The sequence below is a fragment of the Silene latifolia genome, chromosome 1 (genome assembly GCF_048544455.1).
Source record: "Silene latifolia isolate original U9 population chromosome 1, ASM4854445v1, whole genome shotgun sequence".
Taxonomy (NCBI): Eukaryota; Viridiplantae; Streptophyta; class Magnoliopsida; order Caryophyllales; family Caryophyllaceae; genus Silene; species Silene latifolia.
Window position 1 is genome coordinate 88070683 of NC_133526.1, and position 17261 is coordinate 88087943.

Consider the following 17261-nt stretch of genomic DNA (forward strand, 5'->3'; position numbering starts at 1 on the left):
GGTTTGAATTTTCCCTGTGGGTCAACAGGTAGAAGAGCTCTAACCGATTTGAGCACTAAGTCTCCTTCTTTGATGTTTCTTGGCCTAACCCTTTTGTTGAAAGCTCGTTTGATACGTGCTTGATATGTTTGGACATTATGTAAGGCGCGTAGCCTACGTTCATCCAGGAGGATGAGTTCTTCATATCTATCCCTCTTCCAATAGGCTTCTGGGATTTGACTTTCGAGTAAAATACGCAAGGATGGTATTTCCAGCTCGACTGGTTGTACAGCTTCCATGCCGTAGGTCAAATAGAAAGGAGTAGCCCCAGTGGGCGTCCTAACAGATGTACGATACCCCCACAAAGCAAAGGGTATCTTGCTTGGCCAATCTCTATAGTTGTCAATCATTTTCTTGAGAATCGTGACAACATTCTTGTTTGCCGCCTCTACCGCGCCGTTAGTCTGTCGTCTATAGGGCGAAGAGTGGTGATGCTTAATCTTGTATTTGGCTAGCAATTAATCAGTCTCAGCTTGGAAATGTGATCCGTTATCGCTAATGATCTCATGTGGGCAACCATATCGACAGATGATGTTGTTTTGTATGAACTTTGCCACATTTTTAGCTGTAAGACTAGTGTAGGAAGCCGCTTCTACCCATTTGGTGAAATAGTCAATTGCTACTAGGATGAAACAGTGACCTCCTGTTCCGGCCGGGGTTATCTTCCCGATTATGTCAATTCCCCATGCAGAAAATGGCCAAGGGGATGTCATTGTATAGAGCAATGAAGGAGGGACATGTTGTACATTCCCGAAGATTTGGCAATTGTGGCAATGTCTTACATATTTGATGCAATCGGATTCCATTGTGGTCCAATAATACCCCAAACGTGTGATTTTCTTTGCCATCATGGGCCCACTCATGTGAGGACCGCATTCTCCGTCGTGGACTTCTTCCATCACCTTGCGTGCCTGCGAATGATCAAGGCAACGTAGGACTACACCCAGAGGTGTTCTTTTGTATAAGTCTCCTTGCATGAAAACGTATTGGGAAGCTAGTAGGCGTATAGCACGTTGTCCCCTCTTGTCCATATCCGGTGGATAGGTACCATTAAGCTTGAAATTCAGGATTGCTTGGAACCAGGGTTCTTGCGCGATTTCCTCTTCATCGGTGATTTGGTGGACATAAGCCGGCTCTGACCGTCGTTCGATGCACAAAGGCATTTCCACCATGTGATCTGGCATATTAATCAAAGATGAAAGTTTTGCAAGAGCGTCTGCAAATTGATTTTCTTCCCGAGGTAGGTGTAGGTAGGTTACGTGATCAAAGAATTGGGCAACTTGGTCTATTCTGGCCTGATAAGGTGCGAGGCTTTCGCTTCGAATTTTCCAAGATCCTGTAACTTGGTTGATGATCAGTGATGAATCCCCATGTACTCGGAGGTTTTTAATGCCTAAGCTCACTGTCGCTTGTAATCCAATGAGATAAGCTTCGTATTCTGCAGCGTTGTTTGTCACCTCGAAGTCGAGTTTGACGGCAATTGGTGTATGCTCGCCTTCAGGAGAAATGAGCAACACTCATATTCCAAATCCTCTTAAGTTTGATGCTCCATCAAAGTAAAGGTCCCAGGAGTCTACATCAGTTTGGAGTATATCCTCGTCTGGAAATGACCAAGTATCTATTGTTTGTGCGTCATTGATGGGATTTTCTGCGAAAAATTCGGCGACGGCGCGACCTTTTATAACTTTCAGTGGCACGTATTTGAGGTTGAATTCTGAGAGCATCAGGGTCCATCTTGCTAGGCGTCCGTTGAGGACGGGTTTCTCGAAGAGATATTTGACTGGATCCATTTTGGAGTATATTTTGACGGAGTAGCTAAGCATGTAATGGCGTAGCTTCTTCATTGCCCACACAAGAGCGAGGCATGTCTTTTCGAGTTATGAGTATTTGCACTCGTACTCCAAGAACTTCTTACTAAGGTAGTAGATAGCTCTTTCTTCACTTCCTACTGTTTGAGCCAACATGGCACCCATGGCCGTTTCGGTTACTGTGAGATATAAACCAAGAGGTTGATCTCGTTGTGGTGGCATGAGCACTGGTGGTTTAGCCAATATCTCCTTGATTCGGTCAAACGCCTTTTGACAATCATCATCCCACATGGTGTGGTCTGTTTTCTTGAGTTTCTTGAAGATAGGCTCACAAATCATTGTAAGTTTCGATATGAATCGACTTATATATTGCACTTTTCCCAAGAATCCTCTGACTTCTTTTTCTGTTTGAGGTTGTGGCATTTCGATCAGAGCTTTGATTTTGGAAGGATCTATTTCTATACCTCTTTGACTAACGACGTATCCCAGGAGTTTGCCAGATGTTACCCCGAATGTGCATTTCTGAGGATTGAGCCTCATGTTGTACTTTCGTAGTCTTGTGAAAAATTTGCGAAGGTTCGCAATATGCCCTTCTCTTTCCTTGGATTTGACAATCATGTCATCTACGTATACCTCAACTTCTTTGTGCATCATGTCATGCAAGAGTGTAGTTGCGGTGCGTTGATATGTAGCTCCGGCGTTGATTAATCCAAACGGCATTACCGTATAGCAATAGGTTCCCCATTGGGTGACAAAGGCGGTCTTATGCATATTTTCCATGGCCATTTTGATTTGATTATAACCCGCATACCCATCCATGAAGGATAGTAACGCGTGGTCAGCAGTATTGTCCACTAATATGTCGATGTGAGGTAGAGGGAAGTCATCTTTTGGACTTGCTTTGTTTAAGTCTTTAAAATCAACACAAACACGGATTCTCCCATCTTTTTTGGGTACGGGTACTATGTTGGCTACCCAGTCAGAATACTCGGAAACTTTGATGAACCCGGCTTTGAATTGTTTGTCCACTTCTTCTTTAATCTTGAGAGCCCATTCTGTTCTCATTCGTCGAAGCTTCTGTTTTACAAGTTTGAAACCTGGCTTAATCGGAATTCTATGTTCAGCGATATCCCTGTCGATCCCTGGCATGTCTTTGTAGGACCAAGCGAAAACGTCTTTGAATTCATTTAGGAGGTCTATGAAGTCAGCCCTTTCGGTAGAGCTCAAGGTAGTCCCTATCCTAAGTTCTTGGGGTTCTAGTTCGGTTCCTACATTGATGGGTTCGGTGTCTTCTATTACTGGTCCCCCTTCCCCTTCCTGCAGTATTTCTTTGGCTACATAGGGAGGTATTTCGATCGAGTCTGGGTCTTGGTCATCCTCAGTATCATCGTAAACAGAATTGCACTCAAGATAACACAAAGAGTAAGCAGAACCTGATTTATTCATATTAAAATTTGAGTAAAGTTGAAAGAAAGAAGCCAACTGATCCATGGTCAGTGGCGGCAAAGGGACAGGGGTTGGGGCATTTTCCGAACTACTATGACTACTCGAGGCTAAGCTAGGAGAAACAAAGGGAGTGGGGATGATGACAGGAGTAGACTCTCTAATGACTTCTCTAGACTCCGACTCTGACTTCGACTCCGACTCGAACTCATCGTCTTCTGGTTCTCCTATGAACATCTCTCCTTCTCCAGTGGTGAGCTTGAAGAGTCTTCCTTGATTGTTGGTCCACTTGATTGATTTTCTCCATCCTTTCTGCTGTCTTGCGTTGGTTTCTGTGATTAACGCGGTGGGGTTGAAGCGATCGTCTTTGTGACACCCTCATTTATTGCGGAAAAGTAAACACGTAATTCTACAGAAAAACTGACAGGATATGTTTGTAATAGGTTCATTTGGGTAAAAACCTGTAATTTTTAAAACCTGAACCTGTTATAAAGATATCCAAATTGGAAGGTGTCAAACATACAAGGTCTAACTAGAAGTTTCATAACCTAACCATCGCTAAAGTCGCGAATAGCAAATTATACAACCAAATGTAAAGAGGGAGACATATGTCCCTAAAATGTATGTGACATAAAAAGTGTTTAAGGGTCACCATAAAATAAAACCAGTCTAGGTCCCAAGGTTACTTTGCTCGCTAGCTCGTCCATGTACCCCATATATGCATCACCTACCTGTCATTCGCATTTTATACAAATACGAAAGCCACAGTCAGTGGGGAGTAACTCCGAGTTCTCCCAGCCACGAAATGTCATAATTAATATAACATGTAAACATAAGAAATATGAATATGAATAACACATAGCCTTAACATATAGATGCTAGACAATCGTGCTTATCATGAGAACAACAATATAACAACACATAGTCCTAGCATGTGAATACTAGACCGACTCATACTACACTATCATGTGAATCACATAACATCCAGGAATCCAAACTCTATCAACCATAGCCGGCTTGCATCTCACCTTCTATGATTCATAGAATCACCATACAAGAAAGGGCAATATATCAAAGACAGGCATAAGTTCTTAGCACGGTCAATAGTCACTCTGTAACTCGAGTCTATACCACGAGGTAGGGAAGGTAATCGAACCGGTATCTTGGCTCAGCGGTTAATATGAATAAAACATGGCCAAGACACAACACAACCCTAGCCTAAAATCTGCGCAGACCTAGACATGCGGATACACACCACCGCACCCAAGACCCACAATTTTTCTAAAACAAAGTGAGTACCCTAAGGAGTCCACCAAAGGGTTGGCTAGTACTTAAGCTGACCACTTACTCTCAAAATAAGTAACGAGGTCATGCCCCAACTTGGATATAATCCCACCAAGTCAGGAACACAAAGGCTATTAAGCAGTGAACATATACTCGTCAAAGACTATAAAGACCTATCTATGATGAAGGCCGAAATACTCACCTAGGACCTAGTCCCAGCTAGTCCCAGCTTGAATACTTTAGCCCACACCACACAAGACAAGTAAGACACTCACTTAACCATAAGAGGGCAAAGAGTCCAACTTACCAACATAAATGCTAACATTCTATCATGTGAAAGGCTATATAAATGTCTATTCAGCAGACAATCCAACAATATCCTCAATATCAATAATAATCCAAATTCCAGCTAACCGTTAATCTCATAATTCATGAGAACAAGCTAAAATGGCAACAAGGCAAGAAGACTCAAGTATAAAGCATCCAAAGCATCCAACACCCAACATGTGAAATGATAATTACAAATATCAAGGCATAACATAAAAACATCCAATCTCACCTCAAAGACAAACCCTCGACCCGAGTCCCGCGACGAGTCATCGGTCAAATCGAGGCTGACTGGTTTAAACCTAGCTTGACCAAACTCGTTCGGTCAATCTGGCCCAGCTCAGAGTCTTGGCCTACTTTGGCCCAAATTACAAAATTTATCGCAATATTATTCTCATGCTATTTCCAATTTTTATCATGTGAAAAACGAAAGTAAAACATTATCAATCACCTAAACACTTATCAAACAACAAACACAACATCAACTACTAATGTGACATTAATTCGTCGAGTAACTCGGAATAGTTACCTTAAGCTAGCAAAGAGACAAGCAATAAACTTGAGAAAGCTTCTAAAACCCAAAATTACTCTTCATCTTCAACCACATATGAGTCACCTAAAATAATTATGTGAAAGGACGATATTAACGAATTATCGTTATATAAAATATGAGACGGAAATTAATTTAATTATATTTTAAATAAACCAAACTAGCGTCAAAACAATTTATAGATACGGCCCATACTCGCGACTTAGCCAGGCCACTGCCTAGGCCACGGCCAGGCTACAGCAGGCCACGGCCAGGCTACAGCAGGCCACGGCCAGGCCGCTGCTAGGCCAACCTTATAAAAGTCACTCTCGTCCCAAAAATTAATTCAATCTCAACTCTCTACCCCATCTCTCTCATTACTCCGTCCTATAATATAATACTCCATAGTAACCAGATTTCCATCTCAATTTCAACATCGATATTGTCAAAGGTTCAAAGAACCGTGCTCACCACTTAGAGTAAGACTCTAAGCTACTCACCCGCGAGTCAAAGTCGGAAGGAAAGACAATTCAATAACAATACCAGACAACAACTTTAATACTAAATTCCTAAATCATAATACGTACCAACCAAACTCAGAAGCCAACAACATTGATCTTCATAATAGTCAAACCAATGTTAATTTTCCCATTAACAGTATGCCTAAAGATGCAACCAATATCCCGTACCCATCAAGACCCATACACAAATTGCGTGCCTCGATCTCCATTAGCAATAATAATAATTTGCTTAACCTAGCCATTAAGGATGCCAATAATGTCATCTCGCTGACCTTGAACATTCAAAACACTACCTTCCTCTTCAATCCTTTACTTAACTTAAACTGTCTCCCATTATTAGAACTAAACCCGTCACCACAAAATAATATCAACGCACCGATAAAACTATTAGTTATCAATATAATTAATTAATAATAATTCAGACAACCTCGAACAATAATAAATTATTAGGATCGGTAAAATCGTGTTACCTTAAACGCCCCTTATTCTTCGAATAAATGGTCCACAAGGCACGAGCCTCACCCCGGGTCTTCAAATCCTTCATAAAAGGGCAAGAAAACGGAATAAAGAAGCTAAAAGACGACACTTTTATAAGACGGCGAAAGACGAAACCACTACAAAAAGGAGACTTTCTTACCTTAAAAGGAGGAGGAAGGAAAGGGGAAGAGAATGGTACAAAAATTATCGAATTTGATTGAGAATGGAGGCGGGATCTGAGGTTTAAGGTGACGAAAATGGGGTAAACTGGTTGTTGGTTGTTGTTGCTGATAGAGCGAAAGAGGAAAGGACGAAATGAAAGGGAAAGTGAAGGGGGTGGGACGGTAGGTTAGTAATAATAATAATAAACACCAGCTAGCTTGCTAGCTACTAATTATACGTACGTTTCTTCATCGTTAAGTAATTTCGCTCGTTTTTAAAATCGTCTCGAGTTAAATAAAAGCGATTTTAGTAAAGTTTTTCGAGATAAAACATACTCAATAATAAATAAACTTAATGAATGAAAATAAAATAAACTCAGCTAGTTAACTAAAATAATACGAAATTAGCTCGAATCGGAATTATTAGAGATTTTAACTAAATTAGCGGCTTTTAAAGATATTTGCTAATTTAGCGGAACAAACTCGAAATAGCTAACTGGTCCGTCTGGAGCCCACTTAGCTCGACTTTGATAAGGGACTTAGAAAGAAACAAAAAGTTATTAAATAAATAAAACTATTTACATGAACCCATAAAAAGTCAACTAAACAAACTCGAGCTAACTTTTAAAAGAACTTATTAACGATTATTAAATTTAACGTAACGAATTATAATGAAATTAATTAATTAGCTGAGAAAATAAATATATAAATCGTTAACCAACGTAATTAAATATAAAGTAGCAATTAAAAGAATTTTATCCAACTTATTAAAATACGGGGTGTTACAATCACCCCACCTTTTAAAAAGTTTCGTCCTCGAAACTTGAAAGTAGAAATGAAAGGTTATATAAAACAAAACTGGAACTTTGGAATCGGTAACCAAAACATTTAAAAGGTTACTTATCGTAAGAACTAAAATTCTTTCAAAAGTTTCAAATAAAATTTTCCGACAGAACCAGACTCTCATCAGAGGAACGGAAGTGTTCTCGTTACGTATTCAAGAACATCACATTCCAAATCAAAGATAAGGTCAAAAGGCAAATTATTTGTATAAGTCAAAATCAAAATACCTTCAAAAACATTAATGAAGAGTTTTCAAAAATATAAGTCTCATTCATGGAACGGAAATGCTCTTGTCGCGCACACAAGAATGCTAACTTTCCAAGTCAGAGACAAATTTAAAACAAAAACTATTCGCCGACAATCGTAGAACAAGTTATCAAACGTTTCCAATAACTAGTTCTAACATCCGATCAACGTTAAAATCAAAATAAGAGAAAGGTAATCTTCTCAAATGTTCTTTTGCAAAAAGCCAAAATAGAAATAAAGGTTTCACCTTTAAACTAAAAGGGGAGTTAGATTCCGGAAATATAATATTAAACTTTGACAAAGAAGTCATAAATAGATCAAGGTTAATAGAAATTGGATAAAATTTAAAGAAATTTTCGGGTTTAGCAACTCAAAACCATGATAAGGAAGTCTATGCTCAAGGAACGAATATGGAATTAAATCAAATTTTCATTTTCAAAACTTTAAAAATAGGTTAGGTTTGCAGAAGTGACATAAACTTTTAAGAATGAATCGAAACGGGTAGCTTGAAAGTTTAGAAGTTGTACAAAAAGGAAAGTAACTTAGATAGCATAAAAACAAAGTATGTTAAAAGAGCTCAAACTTAACCAACAAGAGAGCTATAATGACTTTCATAGGGTAAAAATTGAAGTCAAAATTACAAGGATGTCAAAGATAGAGTTTCACAAGATACGAATGTCAGACTTAAAGGAGGAGCAAGATGAAGCGAGGAAATGAGGTATGAACGGTAACGCTTATGATCAAGGAGAAAGGGAATTTAGACAGCAAGGAAATAACGAGTAAACTTTTATACTTAAGAATCAAATCCAACCAAGGTATGAACGAAAGGGGGGAAAACGATTGATGGTACGAAAGAAAATTTTAAGGCTTAATCCATACGCTTCCTAAAACTTAAGGTTCTCTCTAACAAGGTCACGCCTATTAGGGTATTATACCTTCATGACAAAACGACCAAATCCCAAACAAAAACAACAAAGCCAAGTTCTATAACTTTAGTAACATAGGCAACTCACTCTTAACACACATAATTCCACCTATCACTTATACTCACATTACCAAGGGGTTAGGTATAAGAATCCCCAAGTACGTCTCACCACACTACCTAAGTCCTTCCAATATCACAACTTCTCAAAACCGGGGTTATAGGTCAACCAGAAACAACTCCACAAGCCAAATTATCCAACCAAGATTAACACCCCACACAAGAAAGAGAACTATCTAAAAGGCGTTAAGGGAGGATTAGCAAGGGTGAAAGGACAAGTTGGGAGGATACAAATGTAACTTCCTAGGAAGAAGAATAGAGAGTTTAGAAGAAGGATAAGCACCAAGAGATTAAGAATAAGGCGAGATACAAAAAGAACGAGAAACATCTTCAAGGAAGTAGAAGCATTCTTCAAAGGTTGAACAAATCTTCAATCCTCAGCAAAAGGCGCTAAATCTTGATCTTCGTAAAATATAAGTGTCCTTTCAATGGAACGGAGATACTCTTGGCGATCACTCAAGAACATCAATATTCCAATTCAAAGACAAAAAAATACATTTTTACACCAACAAATGATAAAACTAATTATCAGACGTCTCCAATAACAAGCTTTAACACTAATTGACGTTAAAACCAGTGAAAAACATTAAAATATTTTCAAAACCTTTAGTTCAAATTTTTTTTATAATAAGGGTAATAACTCCATTAGCTATAGATAAGCTCACGGTCATTGATATAAGAACGCAACAATTATTAAATGACAATCAACAAACAGGTTAGTACCTAACAAAGAGCAAACACAAAGAGACTACAACATAAGGTCCTAAGTCTACCCATCTTACCCATCTCTCAAGTTTATTATTTTAAGGTCAAGTTATTTATATTGGGGTGCACAAACGTGCGTCGGGAGCAAATATGCTCTGATACCAACTGTGACACCCTCATTTATTGCGGAAAAGTAAACACGTAATTCTACAGAAAAACTGACAGGATATGTTTGTAATAGGTTCATTTGGGTAAAAACCCTGTAATTTTTAAAACCGAACTGTTATAAAGATATCCAAATTGGAAGGTGTCAAACATACAAGGTCTAACTAGAAGTTTCATAACCTAACCATCGCTAAAGTCGTGAATAGCAAATTATACAACCAAATGTAAAGAGGGAGACATATGTCCCTAAAATGTATGTGACATAAAAAGTGTTTAAGGGTCACCATAAAATAAAACCAGTCTAGGTCCCAAGGTTACTTTGCTCGCTAGCTCGTCCATGTACCCCATATATGCATCACCTACATGTCATTCGCATTTTATACAAATACGAAAGCCACAGTCAGTGGGGAGTAACTCCGAGTTCTCCCAGCCACGAAATGTCATAATTGATATAACATGTAAACATAAGAATATGAATATGAATAACACATAGCCTTAGCATATAGATGCTAGACAATCGTGCTTATCATGAGAACAACAATATAACAACACATAGTCCTAGCATGTGAATACTAGACCGACTCATACTACACTATCATGTGAATCACATAACATCCAGGAATCCAAACTCTATCAACCATAGCCGGCTTGCATCTCACCTTCTATGATTCATAGAATCACCATACAAGAAAGGGCAATATATCAAAGACAGGCATAAGTTCTTAGCACGGTCAATAGTCACTCTGTAACTCGAGTCTATACCACGAGGTAGGGAAGGTAATCGAACCGGTATCTTGGCTCAGCGGTTAATATGAATAAAACATGGCCAAGACACAACACAACCCTAGCCTAAAATCTGCGCAGACCTAGACATGCGGATACACACCACCGCACCCAAGACCCACAATTTTTCTAAAACAAAGTGAGTACCCTAAGGAGTCCACCAAAGGGTTGGCTAGTACTTAAGCTGACCACTTACTCTCAAAATAAGTAACGAGGTCATGCCCCAACTTGGATATAATCCCACCAAGTCGGAACCACAAAGGCTATTAAGCGGTGAACATATACTCGTCAAAGACTATAAAGACCTATCTATGATGAAGGCCGAAATACTCACCTAGGACCTAGTCCCAGCTAGTCCCAGCTTGAATACTTTAGCCCACACCACATAAGACAAGTAAGACACCCACTTAACCATAAGAGGGCAAAGAGTCCAACTTACCAACATAAATGCTAACATTCTATCATGTGAAAGGCTATTTAAATGTCTATTCAGCAGACAATCCAACAATATCCTCAATATCAATAATAATCCAAATTCCATCTAACCGTTAATCTTATAATTCATGAGAACAAGCTAAAATGGCAACAAGGCAAGAAGACTCAAGTATAAAGCATCCAAAGCATCCAACACCCAACATGTGAAATGATAATTACAAATATCAAGGCATAACATAAAACATCCAATCTCACCTCAAAGACAAACCCTCGACCCGAGTCCCGACGGGTCATCGGTCAAATCGAGGTCGATGGTTTAAACCTAGCTTGACCAAACTCGTTCGATCAATCTGGCCCAGCTCAGAGTCTTGGCCTACTTTGGCCCAAATTACAAAATTTATCGCAATATTATTCTCATGCTATTTCCAATTTTTATCATGTGAAAAACGAAAGTAAAACATTATCAATCACCTAAACACTTATCAAACAACAAACACAACATCAACTACTAATGTGACATTAATTCGTCGAGTAACTCGGAATAGTTACCTTAAGCTAGCAAAGAGACAAGCAATAAACTTGAGAAAGCTTCTAAAACCCAAAATTACTCTTCATCTTCAACCACATATGAGTCACCTAAAATAATTATGTGAAAGGACGATATTAACGAATTATCGTTATATAAAATATGAGACGGAAATTAATTTAATTATATTTTAAATAAACCAAACTAGCGTCAAAACAATTTATAGATACGGCCCAAACTCGCGACTTAGCCAGACCACTGCCTAGGCCACGGCCAGACTACAGCAGGCCACGGCCAGGCTACAGCAGGCCACGGCCATGCCGCTGCTAGGCCAACCTTATAAAAGTCACTCTCGTCCCAAAAATTAATTCAATCTCAACTCTCTACCCCATATCTCTCATTACTCCGTCCTATAATATAATACTCCATAGTAACCAGATTTCCATCTCAATTTCAACATCGATATTGTCAAAGGTTCAAAGAACCGTGTTCACCACTTAGAGTAAGACTCTAAGCTACTCACCCGCGAGTCAAAGTCGGAAGAAAAGACAATTCAATAACAATACCAGACAACAACTTTAATACTAAATTCCTAAATCATAATACGTACCAACCAAACTCAGAAGCCAACAACATTGATCTTCATAATAGTCAAACCAATGTTAATTTTCCCATTAACAGTATGCCTAAAGATGCAACCAATATCCCGTACCCATCAAGACCCATACACAAATTGCGTGCCTCGATCTCCATTAGGAATAATAATAATTTGCTTAACCTAGCCATTAAGGATGCCAATAATGTCATCTCGCTGACCTTGAACATTCAAAACACTACCTTCCTCTTCAATCCTTTACTTAACTTAAACTGTCTCCCATTATTAGAACTAAACCCGTCACCACAAAATAATATCAACGCACCGATAAAACTATTAGTTATCAATATAATTAATTAATAATAATTCAGACAACCTTGAACAATAATAAATTATTAGGATCGGTAAAATCGTGTTACCTTAAACGCCCCTTATTCTTCGAATAAATGGTCCACAAGGCACGAGCCTCACCCCGGGTCTTCAAATCCTTCATAAAAGGGCAAGAAAACGGAATAAAGAAGCTAAAAGACGACACTTTTATAAGACGGCGAAAGACGAAACCACTACAAAAAGGAGACTTTCTTACCTTAGAAGGAGGAGGAAGGAAAGGGGAAGAGAATGGTACAAAAATTATCGAATTTGGTTGAGAATGGAGGCGGGATCTGAGGTTTAAGGTGACGAAAATGGGGTAAACTGGTTGTTGGTTGTTGTTGGCTGATAGAGCGGAGGAAAGGACGAAATGAAAGGGAAAGTGAAGGGGGTGGGGACGGTAGGTTAGTAATAATAATAATAAACACCAGCTAGCTTGCTAGCTACTAATTATACGTACGTTTCTTCATCGTTAAGTAATTTCGCTCGTTTTTAAAATCGTCTCGAGTTAAATAAAAGCGATTTTAGTAAAGTTTTTCGAGATAAAACATACTCAATAATAAATAAACTTAATGAATGAAAATAAAATAAACTCAGCTAGTTAACTAAAATAATACGAAATTAGCTCGAATCGGAATTATTAGAGATTTTAACTAAATTAGCGGCTTTTAAAGATATTTGCTAATTTAGCGGAACAAACTCGAAATAGCTAACTGATCCGTCTGGAGCCCACTTAGCTCGACTTTGATAAGGGACTTAGAAAGAAACAAAAAGTTATTAAATAAATAAAACTATTTACATGAACCCATAAAAAGTCAACTAAACAAACTCGAGCTAACTTTTAAAAGAACTTATTAACGATTATTAAATTTAACGTAACGAATTATAATGAAATTAATTAATTAGATGAGAAAATAAATATATAAATCGTTAACCAACGTAATTAAATATAAAGTAGCAATTAAAAGAATTTTATCCAACTTATTAAAATACGGGGTGTTACAGTCTTGAAGTATCATGGTAATGATCTCATCCTGCGCGGCCCTAACAAATCAATCTTCTCCGAACAATAGGCTAACAGCTTGTTCGTCTAAGCAAGGTGCTTGACGAGTTTTGACGGTAGGAACCGTTTCTGGAGGGATAAAGTAGCAATCGTGAAAGATCTCGATTCCGGCTAGCTTCCTCTCGAGATAATACCAAGGCTCGGGAAATCCGTGAAAGAGTTCTAGACTTCCTTCTTGAACAAAGTACCCATTTAAAGTAGGGAGATAGGGTCTCATTTGGACTCCTACATGCTTGCGGTTTTGGACTTGAGCGAGCATTTCGAGAACTTCTTCTTTAGTGGGTTTGTACCCTAGTCCAAGTGGTATCCTCTTCGAGTTGCCTTCCTTGTATGGTGCAAAGGTGTTTCTTCGAGTAGGGTTTAAAGGCATTCCAGGGAAGTATCCCTGGGTTTTGAGCATGTGGTTGACCACCAAGTTAGAGTAGGGATCATAGTATAAGGGTGCCAACTCACTTTCTATGACACTTACACTTTGGAAGCCCCCAAGTTCGTATACGGGATCTGTAAGGACTTGATTGTTCGACTGTTTTTCGATTATTGCCCTGATGGGTGACGAAGTGATCGTCACTACTTTGCCATTTAGTGGGATTTTGATCTTTTGATGAAGGGTGGATGTTACCGCTTTGGAAGCGTGAATCCACAGCCTTCCCAGAAGTATGTTGAATGAAGATTCAATGTCCACTATTTGGAAGTTAACCTTTCGTTCAATTGGCCCTGTGGCTATGGTTAGGTTAACAAGTCCTACCACCTTCCGTCGTGTACCATCGTATGCACGCACACCTTGATTGGTAGGGTCCAATCCGACTCTTTCATGCCTAACTTGTATGCCGTTTTGAGGGGTATGACGTTGACCGCGGAGCCATCATCTACCAAGGTCATTGGCACGTTCTTCTTTAGACAAATGACAGTGATGTAAAGAGCTAAATTGTGACTGGCGCCAAAAGGTGGCAAATCTTAAATCGAGAAAGTAATAGGATTACTTAGCTTTGGTGATTCTTGGAAGACCAAGTTGACTACATCTTCGGGTGTCGATTTATGTGCTACATTTAATTTGGCCAAAGCTTGCAGTAAAGCTTGGCAGTGTGGGAATGAGCTTGCTACTAATTGCCAGACTGAAAGATCAGCCTTCGTCTTCTGTAATTGCTTGAGCAAATGGTCAGTGGAGTCCTCTTCGTTATCATTTGGTGTAACAATATTGGTGGGACCGTTTTGAGTAGTGCTTTGATATGGACGACCCGAGCGAGTTAGGTGGTCTATATCTTGGTCTTCACCATTTTGGACTATTGCTTTGACTAGGGAGTTTTCAGTGAGATACTCGTCCTCATCATCGTCGGCCCAAACTCCATTGATTGCAGTTAGCTCTCTCATTCTCATGGTTTCATCTTCCAGTCGTATGATTTGATCAACTAGTTTATCAACCACGATGACTACTTCTTGCATAGTGGCATTTTGAGAGAAGATTAGTGGCACATGTTCTTTGGGTGTTGCGTTGGGATCGCGTAAAGTTGTCACCATATTTTCTAGTTCCCAAACTTGCCCATCTACACTCCTTGCCCATATGATGAAGTCGGAAATGGTAGGGGAGATAGTAGAGTAGAACCTTTCATTCCCAATTACGTAGACTTCATTTTCGATTGGAGAAATGAGGTGTGAGCAATCTAAGGTAGATTCATCACTTGTAATCACTAGAACTCCAAGAGGATTCTGAGTGTTGTTGGGTTTACCTCTTGGTGGTATTGGCAATCAACCATCTTCAATCATGTCTTGAAGCACGTTTTTCAACTTGTAGCACCTTTCTGTGTCATGCCCCTTGCCCCTATGGTATTCACAGTACGAGTTCTCGTCCCAGAATTTGGATTTCCTTTCGGGTTCGGGAGTAGGCCCAATGGGTTGGAGTTTACCTTGCTTCATTAACCTTTTTAGAGCGTTGGAGTAAGTGTCCCCAAGATTTGTGAATTTCCTTGGTGGGGTACTTTTCTTGGATGGCTCGAGAAGGTTAACTTCATCGGCCTTGCTAGTAGAGCCGTATGAACGACTTGTTGAACCTTGATATCCTCGACCTACCGTTTTGGACAAGAGTCCTTTACGGATGTCATCTTTGATCCTTGTCCCTAGTACGGTCAAGTCCTTAAAAGTTTTGATGTTTTGGTACCTCAAATGATTGGCATAGATGGGTTTGAGATTATCCACAAACTTTTCCACAAGGGTAGCCTCATCCGGGCGTTCAACTAATTGGGTACTAGTCTTCCTCCACCTACTTAGGAAGTCGGTGAATCCTTCTTTGTCGTTTTGGGTAAGAACCTCTAGAGTACGCATGTTTACTTGGATCTCGGCATTATCCGCATATTATTTAGAGAACTCGATTGCGGCATCCTCCCAAGTAGCGACCTTCTTGTGATTTAAGGAGTAGAACCATTGCTTCGGGATGGTGTCAAGAGATGAAGAAAAGATCCTTAAGAACATCTCGGGTTTGATGCCTTTCATAGACATGTAATCCTTGAAGGCACGGATGTGGTTCAAAGGGTTCTCGTGTCCCTTGAATTTAGGGATATCCGTCATATTGAAGTTAGTTGGCAATTTGGAATTGACAGCCTCATACTTGCGATTGTTCTCCCTATAAATGTCATCCCCCTTTAGGTACATCAATTGCTCCTCTAAGTATTGGAGTCTTTTCTCAGCTACAGTCATCCCCATGAGAGGATTTTCATCCTTGGATTCATTGTCAGAGTCACCTATTACTTCACTTTCATGAGGGGGCAACCTTTCCTCTACGGCATAGATACAGCCTTCAATGAGCTCAAGGCGGTCATAGACTTGGTCTTGGGTAACTTGCATTTGGGCTAGCGCGGCTAGGATTCGATCATTACCATCTTGAAGTTGGTGGAGGTTTGTTTCGCTGGATCTGGGCATCTTGAAAACTGGATAAGAGATCGGCGACGAATCAAAACACGATTGACCATTCTAACACACTTGCTAAAAGAAGAAATGTTTTGACTCGTGAAGTGGGTGTGTGCCACTTGTGTTGAGTGAGTTTTGAAGAAAGACAAGGTTTTTTGAAAATGTGTGTCCTAGTCAACTATAGTGTAGTTGTAGGAGTGGACTCGAAGTGAGGTTTTGAAATGGGCTTGTGGCCCAAATTTTGACACGACAAACGGACAGAGTTTTGACCGGATTTTGCGCTAATTGAAGGCCTATTTCGAAACTTTGGTTAAGAAAAGGATTTTGATTTTTGAAAAATCGTCATGGTTTTGTTTAGAAATGGTGACCACGTAAGGTACAAACATTTATACAAGCATTATAACGGGATGCTGAGTGCATTTAAAAGGGTTTTGGTTTAAAGGGTGGGTTGCCATACCGAACCATCAAACCCGAAGTCTGTGGAGAGGCTCGTACCAAACAAGAGTAAGGTCGATTCCTAGTCCATTTCCTCAAGTAGTGAAGTCCCTTGATACAAACAAGAGTAAGCATCATGGTATGGATGACGTCAATCGCTATCCATCCTTAGGCCCAAATAAGAATTAGGACCGTTTATACGGGACGATTGGTCGAATGGGTTGGGTTGGGCCTAGGAAGGCCGAATAAAACGGTCTAGGAAGACCGAGTTATGAAATCCGACAATTGTCTTATACAAACTATTCCCTAACCTTGTTCAAGTTTCACCCTTGCTACACGTAAGTGTATTTTCCCCAGCAGAGTCGCCAAACTGTGGACAGCGGGGGCCCACGGGGGCGCTTGGGAGGAAAGAGAAACAAGCGTTTGCATTTTTGTATGGAGTCGCCACCAATTTTTATGGGAAATTGGAACCGTTCGAATACCTCGTGTCATGTCAAGACACAAAGTAAAGACATGAACACTAAGCAATCGTTACCCTTAGCATTCTATGTCTAGAATGACTCTCGT

General features: G+C 39.6%; 1 long non-coding RNA gene across 2 annotated transcripts; it reads right to left on the reverse strand.

Moving 5' to 3' along the window:
• Nucleotides 1-3663: 3663 nt before the first annotated feature.
• LOC141596911 (uncharacterized) lies at nucleotides 3664-6693 on the reverse strand. Of its 2 annotated transcripts, XR_012522649.1 has the most exons (4): nucleotides 6589-6693; nucleotides 6422-6489; nucleotides 5431-5517; nucleotides 3664-4021 (listed from the first exon to the last, which is right to left on the reverse strand). It is a non-coding gene; the product is annotated as an uncharacterized LOC141596911 (long non-coding RNA). The 2 variants fall into 2 exon arrangements; XR_012522644.1 differs by lacking the exon at nucleotides 6422-6489.
• Nucleotides 6694-17261: the final 10568 nt, after the last annotated feature.